This window comes from Schistocerca americana, unplaced genomic scaffold, assembly GCF_021461395.2.
Source record: "Schistocerca americana isolate TAMUIC-IGC-003095 unplaced genomic scaffold, iqSchAmer2.1 HiC_scaffold_13, whole genome shotgun sequence".
Classification (NCBI taxonomy): domain Eukaryota; kingdom Metazoa; phylum Arthropoda; class Insecta; order Orthoptera; family Acrididae; genus Schistocerca; species Schistocerca americana.
Window position 1 is genome coordinate 6891260 of NW_025725371.1, and position 17641 is coordinate 6908900.

Consider the following 17641-nt stretch of genomic DNA (forward strand, 5'->3'; position numbering starts at 1 on the left):
TTGGACCTTCACATTGACGATGAAACAGAGAAATGGCATCGGAATTAAATACAAAAGGCACAATGCCGCCTTAAGTACAAGAGTAGAGACTCTTCTTACAGTCGGTGCTTTGAGCATTCCCAGTGAGACCAGTATTAGTTTCCGATACACTACTGCAGGTTCAGTTTATTCCTTGGACCTTCACATTGACGATGAAACACAGAAATGGCATCGGAATTAAATACAAAAGGCACAATGCCGCCTTAAGTACAAGAATAGAGACTCTTCTTACAGTCGGTGCTTTGTGCATTCCCTGTGAGACCAGTATTAGTTTCCGATACACCACTGCAGGTTCAATGTATTTCTTTGGACCTTCAAATTGACGATGATACACAGAAATCGCATCGGAATTAAATACAAAAGGCACAATGCCGCCTTAAGTACAAGAATAGAGACTCTTCTTACAGTCGGTGCCTTGAGCATTCCCTGTGAGACCAGTATTAGTTTCCGATACACAACTGCAGGTTCAATGTATTCCTTGGACCTTCACATTGACGATGAAACACAGAAATCGCATCGGATTCAAATACAAAAGGCACAATGCCGCCTTAAGTACAAGAATAGAGACTCTTCTTACAGTCGGTGCTTTGAGCATTCCCTGTGAGACCAGTATTAGTTTCCGCTATACCTCTGCAGGTTCAATGTATTCCTTGGACCTTCACATTGACGATGAAACACAGAAATCGCATCGGAATTAAATACAAAACGCAAAATGCCGCCTTAAGTACAAGAATAGAGACTCTTCTTACAGTCGGTGCTTTGAGCATTCCCTGTGAGACCAGTATTAGCTTCCGATACACCACTGCAGGTTCAATGTATTCCTTGGACCTTCACATTGACGATGATACACAGAAATCGCATCGGAATCTAATACAAAAGGCACAATGCCGCCTTAGGTACAAGAATAGAGACTCTTCTTACAGTCGGTGCTTTGAGCATTCCCTGTGAGACCAGTATTAGTTTCCGATACACCACTGCAGTTTCAATGTATTCCTTGGACCTTCACATTGACGATGAAACACAGAAATCGCATCGGAATTAAATACAAAACGCACAATGCCGCCTTAAGTAAAAGAATAGAGACTCTTCTTACAGTCGGTGCTTTGAGCATTCCCTGTGAGACCAGTATTAGTTTCCGATACACCACTGCAGGTTCAATGTATTCCTTGGACCTTCTAATTGACGATGATACACAGAAATCGCATCGGAATCAAATACAAAAGGCACAATGCCGCCTTATGTACAAGAATAGAGACTCTTCTTACAGTTTGTGATTTGATCCATTCTTGTGAGACCAGTATTAGTTTTCGATACACCACTGCAGGTTCAATGTATTCCTTGGACCTTCACATTGACGATGAAACACAGAAATCGCATCGGAATCAAATACAAAAGGCACAATGCCGCCTTAAGTACAAGAATAGAGACTCTTCTTACAGTCGGTGCTTTCAGCATTCCCTGTGAGACCAGTATTAGTTTCCGCTACACCTCTGCAGGTTCAGATTATTCCTTGGACCTTCACATTGACGATGAAACACAGATATGGCATCGGAATTAAATACAAAAGGTACAATATCGCCTTAAGTACAAGAATAGAGACTCTTCTTACAGTCGGTGTTTTGAGCATTCCCTGTGGGACCAGTATTAGTTTCCGATACACCACTGCTGGTTCAATGTATTCCTTGGACCTTCACATTGACCATGAAACACAGAAATCGAATCGGAATTAAATACGAAACGCACAATGCCGCCTTAAGTACTAGAATAGAGACTCTTCTTACAGTCGGTGCATTGAGCATTCTCTGTGAGACCAGTATTATTTTCCGATACACCACTGCAGGTTCAATGTATTCCTTGGACCTTCAAATTGACGATGATACACAGAAGTCGCATCGGAATCAAATACAAAAGGCACAATGCCACCTTAAGTACAAGAATAGAGACTTTTCTTACAGTCGGTGCTTTAAGCATTCCCTGTGAGGCCAGTATTAGTTTCCGATACACCACTGCAGGTTCAATGTATTCCTTGGACCTTCACATTGACGATGAAACACAGAAATCGCATCGGAATTAAATACAAAACGCACAATGCCGCCTTAAGTACTAGAACAGAGACTCTTCTTACAGTCGGTGCTTTAAGAATTCTCTGTGAGACCAGTATTAGTTTCCGATACACCACTGCAGGTGCAATGTATTCCTTGGACCTTCAAATTGACGATGATACACAGAAGTCGCATCGGAATCAAATGCAAAAGGCACAATGCCGCCTTAAGTACAAGAATAGAGACTCTTCTTACAGTCGGTGCTTTGAGCATTCCCTGTGAGACCAGTATTAATTTCCGATACACCACAGGAGGTTCAATGAATTCCTTGGACATTCACAGTGACGATGAAACACTGAAATTACATCGGAATTAAATACAACAGGAACAATGCCGCCTTAAGTACAAGAATAGAGACTCTTCTTACAGTCGGTGCTTTGAGCATTCCCTGTGAGACCTGTAATAGTATCCGATACACCACTGCAGGTTCAATCTATTCCTTGGACATACACATTGACGATGAAACACTGAAATTACATCGGAATTAAATACAAAAGGAACAATGCCGCCTTAAGTACAAGAATAGAGACTCTTCTTACCGTCGGTGCTTTGAGCATTCCCTGTGAGACCAGTATTAGTTTCCGATACACCACTGGGGGTTCAATGAATTCCTTGGACATTCACATTGACGATGAAACACTGAAATTACATCGGAATTAAATACAAAAGGCACAATGCCGCCTTAAGTACAAGGATAGAGACTCTTCTTACAGTCGGTGCTTTGAGCATTCCCTGTGAGACCAGTATTAGTTTCTGCTACACCTCTGCATGTTTTGTTTATTCCTTGGACCTCTACATTGACGATGAAACACAGAAATGGCATCGGAATTAAATACAAAACGCACAATGCCGCCTTAAGTACAAGAATAGAGACTCTTCTTACAGTCGGTGCATTGAGCATTCCCTGTGAGACCAGTATTAGTTTCCGATACACCACTGCAGGTTCAATGTATTCCTTGGACCTTTACATTGACGATGAAACACAGAAATCGCATCGGAATCAAATACAAAAGACACAATGCCGCCTTAAGTACAAGAACAGAGACTCTTCTTACAGTCGGTGCTTTGAGCATTCGCTGTGAGACCAGTATTAATTTCCGATACACCACTGCAGGTTCAATGTATTCCTTTGACCTTCAAATTGACCATGAAACACAGAAATGGCATCGAAATTAAATACAAATGCCACAATGCCGCCTGAAGTACAAGAATAGAGACTTTTCTTACAGTCGGTGCTTTGAGCATTCCCTGTGAGACCAGTATTAGCTTCCGATACACCACTGCAGGTTCAATGTATTTCTTTGGACCTTCAAATTGACGATGATACACAGAAATCGCATCGGAATTAAATACAAAAGGCACAATGCCGCCTTAAGTACAAGAATAGAGACTCTTCTTAGAGTCGGTGCTTTGAGCATTCCCTGTGAGACCAGTATTAGTTTCCGATACACCAATGCAGGTTCAATGTATTCCTTGGATCTTCACATTGACGATGAAACACAGAAATCGCATCGGAATTAAATACAAAAGGCACAATGCCGCATTAAGTACAAGAATAGAGACTCTTCTTACAGTCGGTGCTTTGAGCATTCCCTGTGAGACCAGTATTAGCTTCCGATACACCACTGCAGGTTCAATGTATTCCTTGGACCTTCACATTGACGATGAAACACAGAAATGGCATCGGAATTAAATACAAAAGGCACAATGCCGCCTTAAGTACAAGGATAGAGACTCTGCTTACAGTCGATGCTTTGAGCATTCCCTGTGAGACCAGTATTAGTTTCCGCTACACCTCTTCAGGTTCAGTTTATTCCTTGGACCTTCAGATTGACAATGTAACACAGAAATGGCATCGGAATTAAATACAAAAGGCACAATGCCGCCTTAAGTACAAGAATAGAGACTGTTCTTACAGTCGGTGCTTTGAGCATTCCCTGTGAGATAAGTATTAGTTTCCGCTACACCTCTGCAGGTTCAGTTTATTCCTTGGACCTTCACATTGACGATGAAACACAGAAATGGCATCGGAATTAAATACAAAAGGCACAATGCCGCCTTAAGTACAAGAATAGAGACTCTTCTTACAGTCGGTGCTTTGAGCATTAACTGTGAGACCAGTATTAGTTTCCGCTACACCTCTGCAGGTTCAATGTATTCCTTGGACCTTCACATTGACGATGAATCACAGAAATCGCATCGGAATCAAATACAAAAGACACAATGCCGCCTTAAGTACAAGAATAGAGACTCTTCTTACAGTCGGTGCTTTGAGCATTCCCTGTGAGAAAAAGTATTAGTAACAGATACACCTCTGCAGGTTCAGTTTATACCTTGGACTTTCACATTGACGATGAAACACAGAAATGGCATCGGAATTAAATACAAAAGGCACAATGCCGCCTTAAGTACAAGAATAGAGACTCTTCTTACAGTCGGTGCTTTGAGCATTCCCTGTGAGACCAGTATTAATTTCCGATACGCCACTGCTCGTTCAATGTATCCCTTGGACGTTCAAATTGACGATGATACACAGAAACCGCATCGGAATTAAATACAAAAGGCACAATGCCGCCTTTAGTACAAGAATAGAGACTCTTCTTACAGTCGGTGTTTTGAGCATTCCCTGTGAGACCAGTAATAGTTTCCGATACACCACTGCAGGTTCAATGTATTCCGTGGAACTTCACATTGACGATGAAACACAGAAATCGCTTCGGAATTAAATACAAAAGGCACAATGCCGCCTTAAGTACAAGAATAGAGACTCTTCTTACAGTCGGTGCTTTGAGCATTCACTGTGAGACCAGTCATAGTTTCCGTTACACTTCTGCAGGTTCAGTTTATTCCTTGGACCTTCAAATTGACGATGGTACACAGAAATCGCATCGGAATCAAATACAAAACGCACAATGCCGCCTTAAGTACAAGAATAGAGACTCTTCTTACAGTCTGTGTTTTGATCCTTTCCTGTGAGACCAGTATTAGTTTTCGATACACCACTGCAGGTTCAATGTATTCCTTGGACCTTCACATTGACGATGATACACAGAAATCGCATCGGAATCAAATACAAAAGGCACAATGCCGCCTTAAGTACAAGAATAGAGACTCTTCTTACAGTCGGTGCTTTGAGCATTCCCTGTGAAACCAGTAATAGTTTCCGATACACCTCTGCAGGTTCAGTTTATTCCTTGTACCTTCACATTGACGATGAAACACAGAAATGGCATCGGAATTAAATACAAAATGCCCAATGCCGCCTTAAGTACAAGAATAGAGACTCTGCTTACAGTCGGTGCTTTGAGCATTCCCTGTGAGACCAGTATTAGTTTCCGCTACACCTCTGCAGGTTCCGTTTATTCCTTGGACCTTCACATTGACGATGAAACGCAGAAATCGCATCGGAATTAAATACAAAAGGCACAATGCTGCCTTAAGTACATGAATAGAGACTCTTCTTACAGTCGGTGCTTTGAGCATTCCTTGTGAGACCAGTATTAGTTTCCGATACGCCACTGGAGGTTCAATGTATCCCTTGGACCTTCAAATTGACGATGGTACACAGAAATCGCATCGGAATTAAATAAAAAAGGCACAATGCTGCCTTAAGTACAAGAATAGAGACTCTTCTTACAGTCGGTGCTTTGAGCATTCACTGTGAGACCAGTCATAGTTTCCGCTATACCTCTGCAGGTTCAGTTTATTCCTTGGACCTTCACATTGACGATGAAACACAGAAATGGCACGGAATTAAATACAAAAGGCAAAATGCCGCCTTAAGTACAAGAATTGAGACTCTTCTTACAGTCGGTGCTTTGAGCATTGCCTGTGAGACCAGTATTAGTTTCCGATACACCACTGCAGGTTCAATGTATTCCACGGACATACACATTGACGATGAAACACTGAAGTCACATCGGAATTAAATACAAAAGGCACAATGCCGCCATAACTGCAAGAAGAGTGAGACTTCTTAGAGTCTGTGTTTTGATCCTTTCCTGAGCGACCTGTATTAGTTTTCGATACGCTACTGCAGGTTCAATGTATTCCTTGGTCCTTCAAATTGACGATGATACACAGAAATCACATCGGAATTAAATACAAAAGGCACAATGCCGCCTTATGTATCAGAATAGAGACTCTTCTTACAGTCGGTGCTTTGAGCATTCCCTGTGAGACCAGTATTAGCTTCCGATACACCACTGCAGGTTCAATGTATTTCTTTGGACCTTCAAATTGACGATGATACACAGAAATCGCATCGGAATTAAATACAAAAGGCACAATGCCGCCTTAAGTACAAGAAAAGCGACTCTTCTTACAGTCGGTGCTTTGAGCATTCCCTGTGAGACCAGTATTAGTTTCCGATACACCACTGCAGGTTCAATGTATTCCTTGGATCTTCACATTGACGATGAAACACAGAAATCGCATCGGAATTAAATACAAAAGGCACAATGCCGCATTAAGTACAAGAATAGAGACTCTTCTTACAGTCGGTGCTTTGAGCATTCCCTGTGAGACCAGTATTAGCTTCCGATACACCACTGCAGGTTCAATGTATTCCTTGGACCTTCACATTGACGATGTAACACAGAAATGGCATCGGAAAGAAAAATACAAAAGGCACAATGCCGCCTTAAGTACAAGGATAGAGACTCTGCTTACAGTCGGTGCTTTGAGCATTCACTGTGAGACCAGTATTAGTTTCCGCTACACCTCTTCAGGTTCAGTTTATTCCTTGGACCTTCAGGTTGACAATGTAACACAGAAATGGCATCGGAATTAAATACAAAATTCACAATGCCGCCTTAAGTACAAGAATAGAGACTCTTCTTACAGTCGGTGCTTTGAGCATTCCCTGTGAGATAAGTATTAGTTTCCGCTACACCTCTGCAGGTTCAGTTTATTCCTTGGACCTTCACATTGACGATGACACACACAAATGGCATCGGAATTAAATACAAAAGGCACAATGCCGCCTTAAGTACAAGAATGGAGACTCTTGTTACAGTCGTTGCTTTGAGCATTAACTGTGAGACCAGTATTAGTTTCCGCTACACCTCTGCAGGTTTAGTTTATTCCTTGGACCTTTACATTGACGATGAAACACAGAAATGGAATCGGAATTAAATACAAAAGGCACAATGCCACCTTAAGTACAAGAATAGAGACTCTTCTTACAGTCGGTGCATTGAGCATTCCCTGTGAGACCAGTATTAGTTACAGATACACCTCTGCAGGTTCAGTTTATTCCTTGGACTTTCACATTGAAGATGAAACACAGAAATGGCATCGGAATTAAATACAAAAGGCACAATGCCGCCTTAAGTACAAGAATAGAGACTCTTCTTACAGTCGGTGCTTTGAGCATTCCCTGTGAGGCCAGTAATAGTTTCCGATACACCACTGCAGGTTCAATGTATTCCGTGGAACTTCACATTGACGATGAAACACAGAAATCGCATCGGAATTAACTACAAAAGTCACAATGCCGCCTTAAGTTCAAGAATAGAGACTCTTCTTACAGTCGGTGCTTTGAGCATTCACTGTGAGACCAGTCATAGTTTCCGTTACACTTCTGCAGGTCCAGTTTATTCCTTGGACCTTCACATTGACGATGAAACACAGAAATGGCATCGGAATTAAATACAAAAGGCACAATGCCGCCTTAAGTACAAGAATAGAGACTCTTCTTATAGTCGGTGCTTTGAGCATTGCCTGTGAGACCAGTATTAGTTTCCGATACACCACTGCAGGTTCAATGTATTCCTCGGACATACACATTGACGATGAAACACTGAAATCACATCGGAATTAAATACAAAAGGCACAATGCCGCCATAACTGCAAGAAGAGTGAGACTTCTTAGAGTCTGTGTTTTGAGCCTTTCCTGTGCGACTTGTATAAGTATTAGATACGCCACTGCAGGTTCAATGTATTCCTTGGTCCTTCAAATTGACGATGATACACAGAAATCACATCGGAATTAAATAAAAAAGGCACAATGCCGCCTTAAGTACAAGAAAAGAGACTCTTCTTACAGTCGGTGCTTTGACCATTCCCTGTGAGACCAGTATTAGTTTCCGATACACCACTGCAGATTCAAAGTATTCCTTGGACCTTCACATTGACGATGAAACACAGAAATCGCATCGGAATCAAATACAAAAGGCACAATGCCGCCTTAAGTACAAGAATAGAGACTCTTCTTACAGTCGGTGCTTTGAGCATTCCCTGTGAGACCAGTATTAGTTTCCGCTACACCTCTGCAGGTTCAATGTATTCCTTGGACCTTCACATTGACGATGAAACGCTGAAATCGCATCGGAATTAAATACAAAAGGCACAATGACGCCTTAAGTACAAGAATAGAGACTCTTCTTACAGTCGGTGCATTGAGCATTCCCTGTGAGACCAGTATTAGTTTCCGATACACCACTGCAAGTTCAATGTATTCCTTGGACCTTCACATTGACGATGAAACACAGAAATCGCATCGGAATTAAATACAAAACGCACAATGCCGCCGTAAGTACAAGAATAGAGCCTCTTCTTACAGTCAGTGCTTTGAGCACTCCATGTGAGACCAGTATTAGTTTCCGATACACCACTGCAGGTTCAATGTATTCCTTGGACCTTCACATTGACGATGATACACAGAAATCGCATCGGAATCAAATACAAAAGGCACAATGCCGCCTTAAGTACAAGGATATAGACTCTTCTTACAGTCGTTGCTTTGTGCATTCCCTGGGAGACCAGTATTAGTTTCCGATACACCACTGCAGGTTCAATGTATTCCTTGGACCTTCACATTGACGATGAAACACAGAAATCGCATCGGAATTAAATACAAAACGCACAATGCCGCCTTAAGTACCAGAATAGAGACTCTTCTTACAGTAGGTGCTTTGAGCATTCCCTGTGAGACCAGTATTAGTTTCCGATACACCACTGCAGGTTCAATGTATTCCTTGGACCTTCAAATTGACGATGATACACAGAAATCGCATCGGAATCAAATACAAAAGGCACAATGCCGCCTTAAGTACAAGAATAGAGACTCTTCTTTCAGTCTGTGTTTTGATCCTTTCCTGTGAGACCAGTATTAGTTTTCTATACACCACTGCAGGTTCAATGTATTCCTTGGACCTTCACATTGACGATGATACACAGAAATCGCATCGGAATCAAATACGAAAGGCACAATGCCGCCTTAAGTACAAGAATAGAGACTCTTCTTACAGTCGGTGCTTTCAGCATTCCCTGTGAGACCAGTATTAGTTTCCGATACACCTCTGCAGGTTCAGTTTATTCCTTGTACCTTCACATTGACGATGAAACACAGAAATGGCATCGGAATTAAATACAAAATGCCCAATGCCGCCTTAAGTACAAGAATAGAGACTCTGCTTACAGTCGGTGCTTTGAGCATTCCCTGTGAGACCAGTATTAGTTTCCGCTACACCTCTGCAGGTTCAGTTTATTCCTTGGACCTTCAAATTGACGATGATACACAGAAATCGCATCGGAATCAAATACAAAAGGCACAATGCCGCCTTAAGTACAAGAATAGAGACTCTTCTAACAGTCGGTGCTTTGAGCATTCCCTGTGAGACCAGTATTAGTTTCCGCTACACCTCTGCAGGTTCAATGTTATCCTTGGACCTTCACATTGACGATGAAACGCAGATATCGCATCGGAATTAAATACAAAAGGCACAATGCTGCCTTAAGTACAGGAATAGAGACTCTTCTTACAGCCGGTGCTTTTGAGCATTCCCTGTGAGACCAGTATTAGTTTCCGATACGCCACTGCAGGTTCAATGTATCCCATGGACCTTCAAATTGACGATGATACACAGAAATCGCATCGGAATTAAATAAAAAAGGCACAATGCTGCCTTAAGTACAAGAATAGAGACTCTTCTTACAGTCGGTGCTTTGAGCATTCACTGTGAGACCAGTCATAGTTTCCGCTATATCTCTGCAGGTTCAGTTTATTCCTTGGACCTTCACATTGACGATGAAACACAGAAATGGCACGGAATTAAATACAAAATGCACAATGCCGCCTTAAGTACAAGAATAGAGATTCTTCTTGCAGTCGGTGCTTTGAGCATTGCCTGTGAGACCAGTATTAGTTTCCGATACACCACTGCAGGTTCAATGTATTCCGCGGACATACACATTGACGATGAAATACTGAAATCACATCGGAATTAAATACAAAAGGCACAATGCCGCCATAACTGCAAGAAGAGTGAGACTTCTTAGAGTCTGTGTTTTGATCCTTTCCTGTGCGACCCGTATTAGTTTTCGGTACGCCACTGCAGGTTCAATGTATTCCTTGGTCCTTCAAATTGACGATGATACACAGAAATCACATCGGAATTAAATACAAAAGGCACAATGCCGCCTTAAGTACAAGAAAATAGACTCTTCTTACAGTCGGTGCTTTTAGCATTCCCTGTGAGACCAGTATCAGTTTCCGATACACCACTGCAGGTTCAATATATTCCTTGGACCTTCACATTGACGATGAAACACAGAAATCGCATCGGAAACAAATACAAAAGGCACAATGGCGCCTTAAGTACAAGAATAGAGACTCATCTTACAGTCGGTGCTTTGAGCATTCCCTGTGAGACCAGTATTAGTTTTCGATACACCACTGCAGGTTCAATGTATTCCTTGGACTTTCACATTGACGATGATACACAGAAATCGCATCGGAATTAAATACAAAAGGCACAATGCCGCCCTAAGTACAAGAATAGAGACTCTTCTTACAGTCGGTGCTTTGAGCATTCACTGTGAGACAAGTATTAGTTTCCGCTACACCTCTGCAGATTCAGTTTATTCCTTGGACCTTCACATTGACGATGAAACACAGAAATGGCATCGGAATTAAATACAAAAGGCACAATGCCGCCTTAAGTACAAGAATAGAGACTCTTCTCACAGTCGGTGCTTTGAGCATTCCCTGTGAGACCAGTAATAGTATCCGATACACCACTGCAATCTATTCCTTGGACATACACATTGACGATGAAACACTGAAATTACATCGGAATTAAATACAAAAGGAACAATGCCTCCTTAAGTACAAGAATAGAGACTCGTCTTACCGTCGGTGCTTTGAGCATTCCCTGTGAGACCAGTATTAGTTTCCGATACACCACTGCAGGTTCAATGTATTTCTTGGACCTTAACATTGACGATGAAACACAGAAATCGCATCGGAATTAAATACAAATCGCACAATGCCGCCTTAAGTACAAGAATAGACACTCTTCTTACAGTCGGTGCTTTGAACATTCCCTGTGAGACCAGTATTAGTTTCTGCTAAACCTCTGCAGGTTCAATGTTATCCATGGACCTTCACATTGACGATGAAACGCAGAAATCGCATCGGAATTAAATACAAAAGGCACAATGCCGCCTTAAGTACAAGAATAGAGACTCTTCTTACAGTCGGTGCTTTGAGCATTCCCTGTGAGACCAGTATTAGTTTCCGATACACCACTGCAGGTTCAATGTATTCCTTGGACCTTCACATTGACGATGAATCACAGAAATCGCATCAGAATTAAATACAAAAGGCACAATGCCGCCTTAAGTTTCAGAATAGAGACTCTTCTTACAGTAGAAGCTTTGAGCATTCCCTGTGATACCAGTATTACTTTCCGATACACCACTGCAGGTTCAATGTATTCCTTGGACCTTCAAATTGACGATGATACACAGAAATCGCATCGGAATCAAATACAAAATGCACAATGCCGCCTTAAGTACAAGAATAGAGACTCTTCTTACAGTCTGTGTTTTGATCCTTTGCTGTGAGACCAGTATTAGTTTTCGATACACCACTGCAGGTTCAATGTTTTCCTTGGACCTTCACATTGACGATGATACACAGAAATCGCATCGGAATCAAATACAAAAGGCACAATGCCGCCTTAAGTACAAGAATAGAGACTCTTCTTACAGTCGGTGCTTTGAGCATTCCCTGTGAGACCAGTATTAGTTTCCGCTACACCTCTGCAGGTTCAGTTTACTCCTTGTACCTTCACATTGACGATGAAACACAGAAATGGCATCGGTATTAAATACAAATGGCACAATGCCGCCATAAGTACAAGAATAGAGACTCTTCTTACAGTCGGTGCTTTGAGCATTCCCTGTGAGACCAGTATTAGTTTGCGATACACCACTGCAGGTTCAATGTATTCCTTGGACCTTCACATTGACGATGAAACACGGAAATGGCATCGGAATTAAATACAAAACGCACAATGCCGCCTTAAGTACTAGAATAGAGACTCTTCTTACAGCCGGTGCTTTGAGCATTCCCTGTGAGACCAGTATTAGTTTCCGCTACACCTCTGCAGGTTCAATGTTATCCTTGGACCTTCACATTGACGATGAAACGCAGAAATCGCATCGGAACTAAATACAAAAGTAACAATGCCGCCTTAAGTACAAGAATAGAGACTCTTTTTACAGTCGGTGCTTTGAACATTCCCTGTGAGACCAGTATTAGTTTCCGATACGACACTGCAGGTTCAATGTAATCCTTGGACCTTCAAATTGACGATGATACACAGAAATCGCATCGGAAGTAAATACAAAATGCACAATGCCGCCCTAAGTACAAGAATAGAGACTCTTCTTACAGTCGGAGCTTTGAGCATTTACTGTGGGACCAGTACTAGTTTCCGCTACACCTCTGCAGATTCAGTTTATTCCTTGGACCTTCACATTGACGATGAAACACAGAAATGGCATCGGAATTAAATACAAAAGGCACAATGCCGCCTTAAGTACAAGAATAGAGACTCTTCTTACAGTCGGTGCTTTGAGCATTCCCTGTGAGACCAGTAATAGTATCCGATACACCACTGCAGGTTCAATCTATTCCTTGGACATACACATTGACGATGAAACACTGAAATTACATCGGAATTAAATACAAAAGGAACAATGCCTCCTTAAGTACAAGAATAGAGACTCGTCTTACCGTCGGTGCTTTGAGCATTCCCTGTGAGACCAGTATTAGTTTCCGATACACCACTGCAGGTTCAATGTATTTCTTGGACCTTCACATTGACGATGAAACACAGAAATCGCATCGGAATTAAATACAAAACGCACAATGCCGCCTTAAGTACAAGAATAGACACTCTTCTTACAGTCGGTGCTTTGAGCATTCCCTGTGAGACCAGTATTAGTTTCTGCTAAACCTCTGCAGGTTCAATGTTGTCCTTGGAACTTCACATTGACGATGAAACGCAGAAATCGCATCGGAATTAAATACAAAAGGCACAATGCCGCCTTAAGTACAAGAATAGAGACTCTTCTTACAGTCGGTGCTTTGAGCATTCCCTGTGAGGCCAGTATTAGTTTCCGATACGACACTGCAAGTTCAATGTATTCCTTGGACCTTCAAATTGACGATGACACACAGAAATCGCATCGGAATTAAATACAAAAGGCACAACGCCGCCTTAAGTACAAGAATAGAGGCTCTTCTTACAGTGGGTGCTTTGAGCATTCCCTGTTAGACCAGTATTAGTTTCCGATACACCACTGCAGTTTCAATGTATTCCTTAGGCCTTCACATTGACGATGAAACACAGAAATCGCATCGGAATGAAATACAAAAGGCACAATGCCGCCTTAAGTACAAGAATAGAGACTCTTCTTACAGTCGGTGCTTGGAGCATTCACTGTGATACCAGTATTAGTTTCCGCTACACCTCTGCAGGTTCAGTTTATTACTTGGACCTTCACATTGACGATGAAACACAGAAATGGCATTGGAAATAAATACAAAAGGCACAATGCCGCCATAAGTACAAGAATAGATACTCTTCTTACAGTCGGTGCTTTGAGCATTCCCTGTGAGACCAGTATTAGTTTCCGATACACCACTGCAGGTTCAATGTATTCCTTGGACCTTCACATTGACGACGAAACACAGAAATCGCATCGGAATTAAATCCAAAACGCACAATGCCGCCTTAAGTACAAGAATAGAGACTCTTCTTACAGTCGGTGCTTTGACCATTCCCTGTGAGACCAGTATTAGTTTCCGATACACCACTGCAGGATCAATGTATTCCTTGGACCTTCACATTGACGATGAAACACAGAAATCGCATCGGAATTAAATCCAAAACGCACAACGCCGCCTTAAGTACAAGAATACAGACTCTACTTACAGTCGGTGCTTTGAGAATTCCCTGTGAGACCAGTATTAGTTTCCGATACACCTCTGCAGGTTCAATGTATTCCTTGGACCTTCACATTGACGATGAAACACAGAAATCGCATCGGAATCAAATACAAAAGGCACAATGCGGCCTTAAGTACAAGAATAGAGACTCTTCTTACAGTCGGTGCTTTGAGCATTCCCTGTGAGACCAGTAATAGTATCCGATACACCACTGCAGGTTCAATCTATTCCTTGGACATACACATTAACGATGAAACACTGAAATTATATCGGAATTAAATACAAAAGGAACAATGCCGCCTTAAGTACAAGAATAGAGACTCGTCTTACCGTCGGTGCTTTGAGCATTCCCTGTGAGACCAGTATTAGTTTCCGATACACCACTGCAGGTTCAATGTATTTCTTGGACCTTCACATTGAAGATGAAACACAGAAATCGCATCGGAATTAAATACAAAACGCACAATGCCGCCTTAAGTACAAGAATAGAGACTCTTCTTACAGTCGGTGCTTTGAGCATTCCCTGTGTGACCAGTATTAGTTTCCGATACGACACTGCAGGTTCAATGTATTCCTTGGACCATCAAATTGACGATGATACACAGAAATCGCATCGGAATTAAATACAAAAGGCACAACGCTGCCTTAAGTACAAGAATAGAGACTCTTCTTACAGTCGGTGCTTTGAGCATTCCCTGTGAGACCAGTATTAGTTTCCGATACACCACTGCAGGTTCAATGTATTCCTTGGACCTTCACATTGACGATGAAACACAGAAATCGCATCGGAATTAAATACAAAAGGCACAATGCCGCCTTAAGTACAAGAATAGAGACTCTTCTTACAGTCGGTGCTTTGAGAATTCACTGTGATACCAGTATTAGTTTCCGCTACACCTCTGCAGGTTCAGTTTATTCCTTGGACCTTCATATTGACGATGAAACACAGAAATGGCGTCGGAATTAAATACAAAAGGCACAATGCCGCCATAAGTACAAGAATAGATACTCTTCTTACAGTCGGTGCTTTGAGCATTCCCTGTGAGACCAGTATTAGTTTCCGATACACCACTGCAGGTTCAATGTATTCCTTGGACCTTCACATTGACGACGAAACACAGAAATCGCATCGGAATTAAATCCAAAACGCACAATGCCGCCTTAAGTACAAGAATACAGACTCTACTTACAGTCGGTGCTTTGAGCATTCCCTGTGAGACCAGTATTAGTTTCCGATACACCACTGCAGGTACAATGTATTCCTTGGAACTTCACATTGACGATGAAACACAGAAATCGCATCGGAATCAAATACAAAAGGCACAACGAAGCCTTAAGTACAAGAATAGAGACTCTTCTTACAGTCGGTGCTTTGAGCATTCGCAGTGAGACCAGTATTAGTTTCCGATACACCACTGCATGTTCAATGTATTCCTTGGACCTTCAAGTTGGCGATGATGCACAGAAATGGCATCGGAATTAAATACAAAAGGCACAATGCCGCCTTAAGTGCAAGAATAGAGACTCTTCTTACAGTCGGTGCATTGAGCATTCCCTGTGAGACCAGTATTAGTTTCCGATACACCACTGCAGGTTCAATGTATTCCATGGACCTTCAAATTGACGATGAAACACAGAAATCGCATCGGAATCAAATACAAAAGGCACAATACCGCCTTAAGTACAAGAGTAGATACTCTTCTCACAGTCGGTGCTTTGAGCATTCCCTGTGAGACCAGTAACAGTATCCGATACACCACTGCAGGTTCAATCTATTCCTTGGACATACACATTGACGATGAAACACTGAAATTACATCGGAATTAAATACAAAAGGCACAATGCCGCCTTAAGTACAAGAATAGAGACTCTTCTTACAGTCGGTGCTTTGAGCATTCCCTGTGAGACCAGTATTAGTTTCCGCTACACCTCAGCAGGTTCAGTTTAGTCCTTGGACCTTCACATTGATGATGAAACACAGAAATGGCATCGGAATTAAATACAAAAGGCACAATGCCGCCTTAAGTACAAGAATAGAGACTCTTCTTACAGTCGGTGATTTGAGCATTTCCTGTGAGACCAGTATTAGTTTCCGATACACCACTCCAGGTTCAATGTATTCCTTGGACCTTCACATTGACGATGAAACACATAAATGGCATCGGAATTAAATCCAAAACGCACAATGCCGCCTTAAGGAGAAGAATAGAGACTCTTCTTACAGTCGGTGCTTTGAGCATTCCCTGTGAGACCAGTATTAGTTTCCGATACACCACTGAGGTTCAATGAATTCCTTGGACATTCACATTGACGATGAAAAACTGAAATTACATCGGAATTAAATACAAAAGGCACAATGCCGCCTTAAGTACAAGAATAGAGACTCTTCTTACCGTCGGTGCTTTGAGCATTCCTTGTGAGACTAGTATTAGTTTCCACTACACCTCTGCAGGTTCAGTTTATTCCTTGGACCTACACATTGACGATGAAACACAGAAATGGCATCGCAATTAAATCCAAAACGCACAATGCCGCCTTAAGTACAAGAATAGAGACTCTTCTTACAGTCGGTGCTTTGAGCATTCCCTGTGAGACCAGTATTACTTTCCGCTACACCTCTGCAGGTTCGGTTTATTCCTTGGACCTTCACATTGACGATGAAACACAGAAATGGCATCGGAATTAAATACAAAAGGCACAATGCCGCCTTAAGTACAAGAATAGAGACTCTTCTTACAGTCGGTACTTTGAGCATTCACTGTGATACCAGTATTAGTTTCCGCTACACCTCTGCAGGTTCAGTTTATTCCTTGGACCTTTACATTGACGATGAAACACAGAAATGGCATCGGAATTAAATACAAAAGGCACAATGCCGCCATAAGTACAAGAATAGATACTCTTCTTACAGTCGGTGCTTTGAGCATTCCCTGTGAGACCAGTATTAGTTTCCGATACACCACTGCAGGTTCAATGTATTCCTTGGACCTTCACATTGACGATGATGCACAGAAGTGGCATCGGGATTAAATACAAAAGGCACAATGCCGCCTTAAGTGCAAGAATAGAGACATTTCTTACAGTCGGTGCTTTGAGCATTCCCTGTGAGACCAGTATTAGTTTCCGATACACCACTGCAGGTTCAATGTATTCCATGGACCTTTAAATTGACGATGAAACACAGAAATCGCATCGGAATCAAATACAAAAGGCACAATACCGCCCTAAGTACAAGAGTAGATACTCTTCTTAC